Source organism: Macaca mulatta, chromosome 19 (genome assembly GCF_049350105.2).
Source record: "Macaca mulatta isolate MMU2019108-1 chromosome 19, T2T-MMU8v2.0, whole genome shotgun sequence".
Lineage (NCBI taxonomy): Eukaryota > Metazoa > Chordata > Mammalia > Primates > Cercopithecidae > Macaca > Macaca mulatta.
Window position 1 is genome coordinate 61,994,734 of NC_133424.1, and position 7,684 is coordinate 62,002,417.

The following is a 7,684-nucleotide window of genomic DNA, read 5'->3' on the forward strand; positions in this document are numbered from 1 at the left end:
GGTGGCTCACGCCTGTAATCCCAGCACTTTGGGAGGCCGAGGCGGGCGGATCACAAGGTCAGGAGATCGAGACCACGGTGAAACCCCGTCTCTACTAAAAATACAAAAAATTAGCCGGGCGCGGTTGTGGGCGCCTGTAGTCCCAGCTACTCGGGAGGCTGAGGCAGGAGAATGGCGTGAACCCGGGAGGCGGAGCTTGCAGTGAGCCGAGATCGCGCCACTGCACTCCAGCCTGGGCTGGGCGACAGAGCGAGACTCCGTCTCAAAAAAAAAAAAAAAAAAAAAAAGAAATACAAAAAATAGCCGGGTGAGGTGGCAGCGCCTGTAGTCCCAGCTACTCGGGAGGCTGAGGCCGGAGAATGGCGTGAACCCGGGAGGCGGAGCTTGCAGTGAGCTGAGATCCGGCCACTGCACTCCAGCCTGGGCAACAGAGCAAGACTCCGTCTCAAAAAAAAAAAAAAAAACGAAACCCACACCCCATCAACAGTCACTGTCCCCTCACTCTCTGTACTCCCAGCCCCGGACAGCCACTAACTACTTTCTGTTGCTATGGATTTGCCTATTCTGGGCATCTCATTATAAATGCAGTTGTACATGTGACCTTTTGTGCTGGCTTTCTTTAAGCGTGTTTTCCAGATCCATTCACACTGTAGCCCGTGTCGGGACGTCATTCCTTTTTAGGACTGAGTAACATTCCATGGCACGGGCTAGACCACATTTTGTCTCCACTCATCAGCTGATGGGCTTCTGGGTTGTTTCTGGGCTATGGTGAATCGTGCTGTTAGGGTCACTCATGTACATTTGTTTTGCCTCAACCTCCCGAGTAGCTGGGATTACAGGCATCCACCACCACACCTGGCTAATTTTTGTATTTTTGATAGAGATGGGGGTTTCACCATGCTGGCCAGGCTGGTCTCCAATTCATGACCTCGTGATCGGCCCACCTCGGCCTTGCAAATCAGGTACATATTTTTATGTGGACCCATTTTCAGTATTCTTTTTTTTTTTTTTTTTTTTTTTGAGACGGAGTCTCGCTCTGTTGCCCAGGCTGGAGTGCAGTGGCCGGATCTCGGCTCACTGCAGGCTCCACCTCCCGGGTTTACGCCATTCTCCTGCCTCAGCCTCCCGAGTAGCTGGGACTACAGGCGCCCGCCACCTCGCCCTGCTAGTTTTTTTGTATTTTTAGTAGAGACGGGGTTTCACTGTGTTAGCCAGGATGGTCTCGATCTCCTGACCTCGTGATCCGCGCATCTCGGCCTCCCAAAGTGCTGGGATTACAGGCTTGAGCCACCGTGCCCGGCCTGTTTTCAGTTTTCTTGAGTAGATAACTAGGAGGGGAATTGTGGAGCTGAATTTTTCTTTTCTTTTTTTTTTTTTTTTTGAGACGGAGTCCCGCTCTGTCGCCCAGGCTGGAGTGCAGTGGCCAGATCTCAGCTCACTGCAAGCTCCGCCTCCCGGGTTCACGCCCGTTCTCCTGCCTCAGCCTCCCGAGTAGCTGGGACTACAGGCGCCCGCCACCTCGCCCGGCTAGTTTTTTGTATTTTTTAGTAGAGACGGGGTTTCACCGTGTTAGCCAGGATGGTCTCGATCTCCTGACCTCGTGATCCGCCCGTCTCGGCCTCCCAAAGTGCTGGGATTACAGGCTTGAGCCACCGCGCCCGGCCGAATTTTTCTTTTATACATGTCTGACTTTGTCACCCAGGCTGGAATAAAGAGGTGGGATCATAGCTGGACCTCCTGGGCTCACAGCATCTTCTGGCTTCAGACTCCCATGCAGCTGGGACTACAGGTGGGCACCACCATGCCCAGCTAATTTATTCTTTTTTGTAGAGATGGGGTCTTGCTACAGTGGCCAGGCTGGTCGCCAACTCCTGGGTTCAAGCAATCCTCCTGACTCGGCCTCCCAAAGTATTGGGATTACAGGCGTGAACCACCTTGTTTGGGTTGATTTTATTTTTTAGACAGAGTCTTGCTCTGTCGCCAGGCTGGAGTGCAGTGGTGTGATCTTGGCTCACTGCAACTTCCACCTCCCAGGTTCAAGCAATTCTTCTGCCTCAGCCTCCCGAGTAGCTGGGACTACAGGAGGCGATACCACGCCCAGTTAATTTTTGTAATTTTAGTAGATACGGGGTTTCACCACGTTGGCCAGGATGGTCTCCATCTCTTGACCTCGTGATCTGCCCCCGCCTCAGCCCTCCAAAGTGCTAGAATTACAGGCGTGAGCCACCGCCCCTGGCCATGCGCTGATTTTTTTTTTTTTTTTTTTTTTTTTGAGACGGAGTCTCGCTTTGTCGCCCGGGCTGGAGTGCAGTGGCCGGATCTCAGCTCACTGCAAGCTCCGCCTCCCAGGTTTACGCCATTCTCCTGCCTCAGCTCACTGCAAGCTCCGCCTCCCGGGTTCACGCCATTCTCCTGCCTCAGCCTCCCGAGTAGCTGGGACTACAGGCGCTCGCCACCTCGCCCGGCTAGTTTTTTGTATTTTTTAGTAGAGACGGGGTTTCACCGTGTTAGCCAGGATGGTCTCGATCTCCTGACCTCGTGATCCGCCCGTCTCGGCCTCCCAAAGTGCTGGGATTACAGGCTTGAGCCACCGCGCCCAGCCCATGCGCTGATTTTTAAAAAGAGAAGTGGAGCCTGTAATCCCTGCACTTTGGGAGGCTGAGGCAAGTGGATCACTTGAGGTCAGGAGTTTGAGACCAGCCTGGCCAATGTGGTGAAACCCCTTTTCTACTTAAAAAATACAAAAATTGGCCAGGCGCGGTGGCTCACGCCTGTAACTCCAGCACTTTGGTAGGCCGAGGCGGGTGTATCATGAGGTTAGAAGATGGAGATCATCCTGGCTAACATAGTGAAACCCCGTCTCTACTAAAAAAATACAAAAAAATACAAAAAAAAAAAAAAAAAAAAAACTAGCCGGGCATGGTGGCGGGCGCCTGTAGTCCCAGCTACTCGGGAGGCTGAGGCAGGAGAATGGCGTGAACCCAGGAGGCGGAGCTTGCAGTGAGCCGAGATCGCGCCACTGCACTCCAGCCTGGGTGACAGAGTGAGATTCCATCTCAAAAGAAAAGAAATGGAAGGGTTAGGTATGGTGGCTCATGCCTGTTATGCCAGCACTTTGGGAGGCCAAGGTGGACAGATCACCTGAGGTCAGGAGTTTGAGACCAGCATGACCAATGTGGCAAAACCCCATCTCTATGAAAAATATAAAAATTAGCCGGGCGTGGTGGCACATACCTGTAATCCCAGCTACTTGGCAAGAGGCTGAGGCAGGAGAATGGCTTGAACCCAGGAGGCGGAGGTTGCAGTGAGCCAAGATCTCGCCACTGCACTCCAGCCTGGGCGACAGGGCAAGACTCCGTCTCAAAAACAAAAAAACAGAAATGGAAATGTAGTTTTTCACATGAAATCTCCCAGCTCCTTTTTTGCATTTGAAAACTTCATACAGTAAGGCCGGGCGCGGTGGCTCAAGCCTGTAATCCCAGCACTTTGGGAGGCCGAGACGGGCGGATCACAAGGTCAGGAGATCGAGACCATCCTGGCTAACACGGCGAAACCCCGTCTCTACTAAAAACACAAAAAATTAGCCGGGCGAGGTGGCGGCGCCTGTGGTCCCAGCTACTCGGGAGGCTGAGGCAGGAGAATGGCGGGAACCCGGGAGGCGGAGCTTGCAGTGAGCTGAGATCTGGCCACTGCACTCCAGCCTGGGCGACACAGCGAGACTCCGTCTCAAAAAAAAAAAAAAAAAAAAAAAAAAAAAAGAAAACTTCATACAGTAAAATCCACTCCTTTTGGTGAACAGTTCTGAATTCTCATAAACCGGAGTCATGTAACCACCACAATCAAAATCCGGAACTGTTCCTTCGCACCCCACCTAGAATCTCTTACTACTCCCCACTTTGGAGTCAATTCCTTTTCCTACCCTGGCAACCAAAGCTTTGTTCCTGGTTCATATAGTTTCGCCTTTGCAGTGTCAGAATAAATCTTCCTGTTTTTATTTTTAATTGTTTTGAGATAGGGTCTTGCTCTGTAGCCCAGGCTGGAATGCAGTGGTGCCATCTCAGCTCACTGCAGCCTCTGCCTCCTGGGTTCAAGCAATTCTCCCACCTCAGCCTCCCAAGTAGCTGGGATTACAGGGGTGCTCCACCACACCCAGCTAATTTTTGTATTTTCAGTGGAGACGGGGATTCACCATGTTGGCCAGGCTGGTCTTGAACTCCTGACCTGGGGTGATCCACCCGCTTTGGCCTCCCAAAGTGCTGGGATTACAGGCATGAACCACCATGCCCAGCCATCTTCCTGTTTTAAATTATTTTTTCTTTTTTTGAGATGGAGTTTCGCTCGTTGCCCAGGCTGGAGTGCAGTGGTGCGATCTCAGCTCACTGCAACCTCCGCCTCCAGGTTCAAGCAATTCTCCTGCCTCAGCCTCCCGAGTAGCTGGGATAACAGGCCTGTGCCACCACACCCAGTTAAGTTTGTATTTTTTTAGTAGAGACAAGGTTCCACCATGTTGGCCGGGCTGGTCTCAAATACCTGACCTGAAGTGATCCACCCACCTTGGCCTCCCAAAATGCTGGGATTACAGATGTGCACCACTGTGCCCAGCCTATTTTTATTTATTATTTTAATTTTTATTTTGGAACAGAGTCTTGCTCTGTCGCCCAGGCTGGAGTGCAGTGGCGTGATCTCAGCTCACTGCAGCATCCACCTCCAGGTTCAAGCAATTCTCCTGCCTCAGCCTCCTGAGTAGCTGGAACTACAGGCATATGCCACGACGCCCGGCTAACTTTTTATATTTTCAATAGAGATGGGGTTTCACCCTGTTAGCCAGGATGGTCTCAATCTCCTGATCTCGTGATCCGCCCACCTCAGCCTCCCAAAGTGTTGAGATTACAGGTGTGAGCCACTGCGCCTGGTTCATTTTTAAATCTTTACAAGTAACTACAATTTTCTGGAAGAGCTGTCTGTGAGCTTCTTGAAGCTGGAGCCCTCGGCAGGCACGCCTGCCATCAGTGCCACGAAACCCAGGTCTTGCTCTAAACTTTAGACCACTGTCTAAGGAAACTCTGCTCAAAAAAGACAAGATTTGTCTCACTTCCCGTCTCTTCTGCTACAGCTGAAGCTGTGGTTCTGCTCTTGCTTCCTCTCCAAGTAGTTCAGAACCTTAAATGACAGAACAGGGCGAGGTGACTCAAGCCTGTAATCCCAGCACTTTGGGAGTCTGAGGTGGGTGGATCACTTGAGGTCAGGAGTTCAAGACCTGCCTGGCCAACGTGGCGAAACTCCATCTCTACTAAAAATACAAAACAAACAAGCTGGGTGTGCTGGCAGCACCTGTAGCCCCAGCTACTCAGGAAGCTGCGGCAGGAGCCGAGATCATGCCAGTGCACTCCAGCCTGGGCAACAGAGCAAGGCTCCATCTTAAAAAAAAAAAAAAAAAAAAAAAAGAACAGATTGGAGCCAGGACTTTGACCTCCCCACCCTGCACTGCGCAAAGTGTCTGTGAACACAGTGCTGTTTAGGTTCCTTTGGGAAAACACTGGTGCAAGATTAGAACCCTTCAGATTATTATTATTTTTATTTTTATTTATTTTTATTTATTTATTTTATTTTATTTTTTTGAGACGGAGTCTCGCTCTGTCGCCCGGGCTGGAGTGCAGTGGCCGGATCTCAGCTCACTGCAAGCTCCGCCTCCCGGGTTTACGCCATTCTCCTGCCTCAGCCTCCCGAATAGCTGGGACTACAGGCGCCCGCCACCTGGCCCGGCTAGTTTTTTGTATTTTTTTTAGTAGAGACGGGGTTTCACCGTGTTAGCCAGGATGGTCTCGATCTCCTGACCTCGTGATCCGCCCGCCTCGGCCTCCCAGAGTGCTGGGATTACAGGCTTGAGCCACCGCGCCCGGCCCCCTTCAGATTATTATTGGGGGCGAGGGTGATCTGTTCAACATGTGAACAAGATGGGGGGTCTTAGAGGGCTGCGAAAGCTGGAAGGACTCGGTTGGTTGAGAGGTCTTGGGAAAGAGGACAAGGATTAGATTAAGGATGTTAAAGGAAAGGGCATGACATGGAACTCTGGGTATGGGGGCATGCGGTGGGAGCTTGTGGAGGTGGAGAGGCCAGTGGTCTCTAGGGGAGAGAGGGCATGAAGGATGGGGGAAGGCCAGGACAAAGTCTGGGGATCTCAGAGGCAACTGGCTCCTGGGGGAACCTGGTTTCTGTCACTCCCTCAAGCATGTGTGACTTTGCTCAAGTTGTGCTTTTTTTTTTTTTTTTTTTTTTTTTGAGACAGAGTCTCGCTCTGCCGCCCAGGCTGGAGTGCAGTGGCGTGATCTTGGCTCACTGCAAGCTCCGCTTCCCGGGTTCACGCCATTCTCCTGCCTCAGCCTCCCGAGTAGCTGGGACTACAGGCGCCCGCCACCTCGCCCGGCTAGTTTTTTTGTATTTTTTAGTAGAGACGGGGTTTCACTGTGTCAGCCAGGATGGTCTCGATCTCCTGACCTCGTGATCCGCCCGTCTCGGCCTCTCAAAGTGCTGGGATTACAAGCTTGAGCCACCGCGCCCGGCCAACGCCCAGCTAATTTTTGTATTTTTAGTGGAGACCGGGGTTTCACCATGTTGGCCAGGCTGGTCTCAAAACTCCTGACCTCGTGATCCACCCGCCTCAGCCTCCCAAAAAGTGCTGAGACTACAGGCCTGAGTCACTACAACTGGCCTGTCTTTATTATTTTAATCTTTGCTTGTCTCCATGCTGTTTTTCACACTGCCCCGCAGCTGCTTTTGTGACTCGATGGTTATTAAACACAAGGCCTTAAGGGCAACCCCTACATTCCCAGTCAAGTCTGACGTCACCGGGCTGCTTCCTGGTCCCCGCTCTGCCCTGGCTCCCTCACTTTCCCCTGCACGCCCTCTGCTCCTTAAATCTGCAGAGTGCATTGCTGCTCCTGGGCCTTCGCACTCACGGTTTCCTCTTCCTTTCCCCCTCAGGCAGCCACAGGTGGGGGCGTGGTGCTCCTGACCGCCTTTCCTAGTCCGGGTGCTGCGCAGCACTTTCTCACAGAACTGCACTTCCTTTGTGGGTCTAATCACACTGCAGCCCGGAAGACACGCTCCTGGGCATTTCCTGTTCTTCAAACCTGCCAAAACTCCGGGAACCCTAACAAAGAACTCGAGGAATTTCTATGTAGCTCATTAAAGTGGCGCACTCACAGGGTCTTGGCTTAGACTTGGACTTCCGGCCACTCAACCAATTTTAATGTTGTGCATTTGCTTTCTATTCAGGTTTTTTACTTTTTCTTTTTTTTCTTCTTTTGAGATGGAGTCTCGCTCTGTTGCCCAGGCTGAAGTGCAATGGTGCGATCTTGGCTCACTGCAACCTCCGCCTCCTGGGTTCAAGCGATTCTCCTGCCTCAGCCTCTCCAGTAGCTGGGATTACAGGTGCGCACCACCACGCCTGGCTAAATTTTTTTTTTTTTTTTTTTTGAGACAGAGTCTCACTCTGTAGCCCGGGCTGGAGTGCAGTGGCCGGATCTCAGCTCACTGCAAGCTCCGCCTCCCAGGTTTACGCCATTCTCCTGCCTCAGCCTCCCGAGTAGCTGGGACTACAGGTGCCCGCCACCTCGCCCGGCTAGTTTTTTTTTTTTTTATTTTTTAGTAGAGACGGGGTTTCACCGTGTTAGCCAGGATGGTC

The 7,684-nt window shown here is 51.9% G+C and overlaps 2 long non-coding RNA genes across 3 annotated transcripts in view; both read right to left on the reverse strand.

Moving 5' to 3' along the window:
- Positions 1-7,684, reverse strand: part of LOC144337264 (uncharacterized) — a 35,157-nt gene that overhangs the window by 10,174 nt on the left and 17,299 nt on the right. The window lies entirely within an intron of this gene.
- LOC144337250 (uncharacterized) lies at positions 987-7,510 on the reverse strand. 2 transcript variants are annotated; one of them, XR_013410103.1, is made up of 3 exons: positions 6,703-7,509; positions 3,896-4,909; positions 987-1,397 (listed from the first exon to the last, which is right to left on the reverse strand). It is a non-coding gene; the product is annotated as an uncharacterized LOC144337250 (long non-coding RNA). The 2 variants fall into 2 exon arrangements; XR_013410104.1 differs by having other exon boundaries at positions 992-1,397; positions 3,889-4,909; positions 6,703-7,510.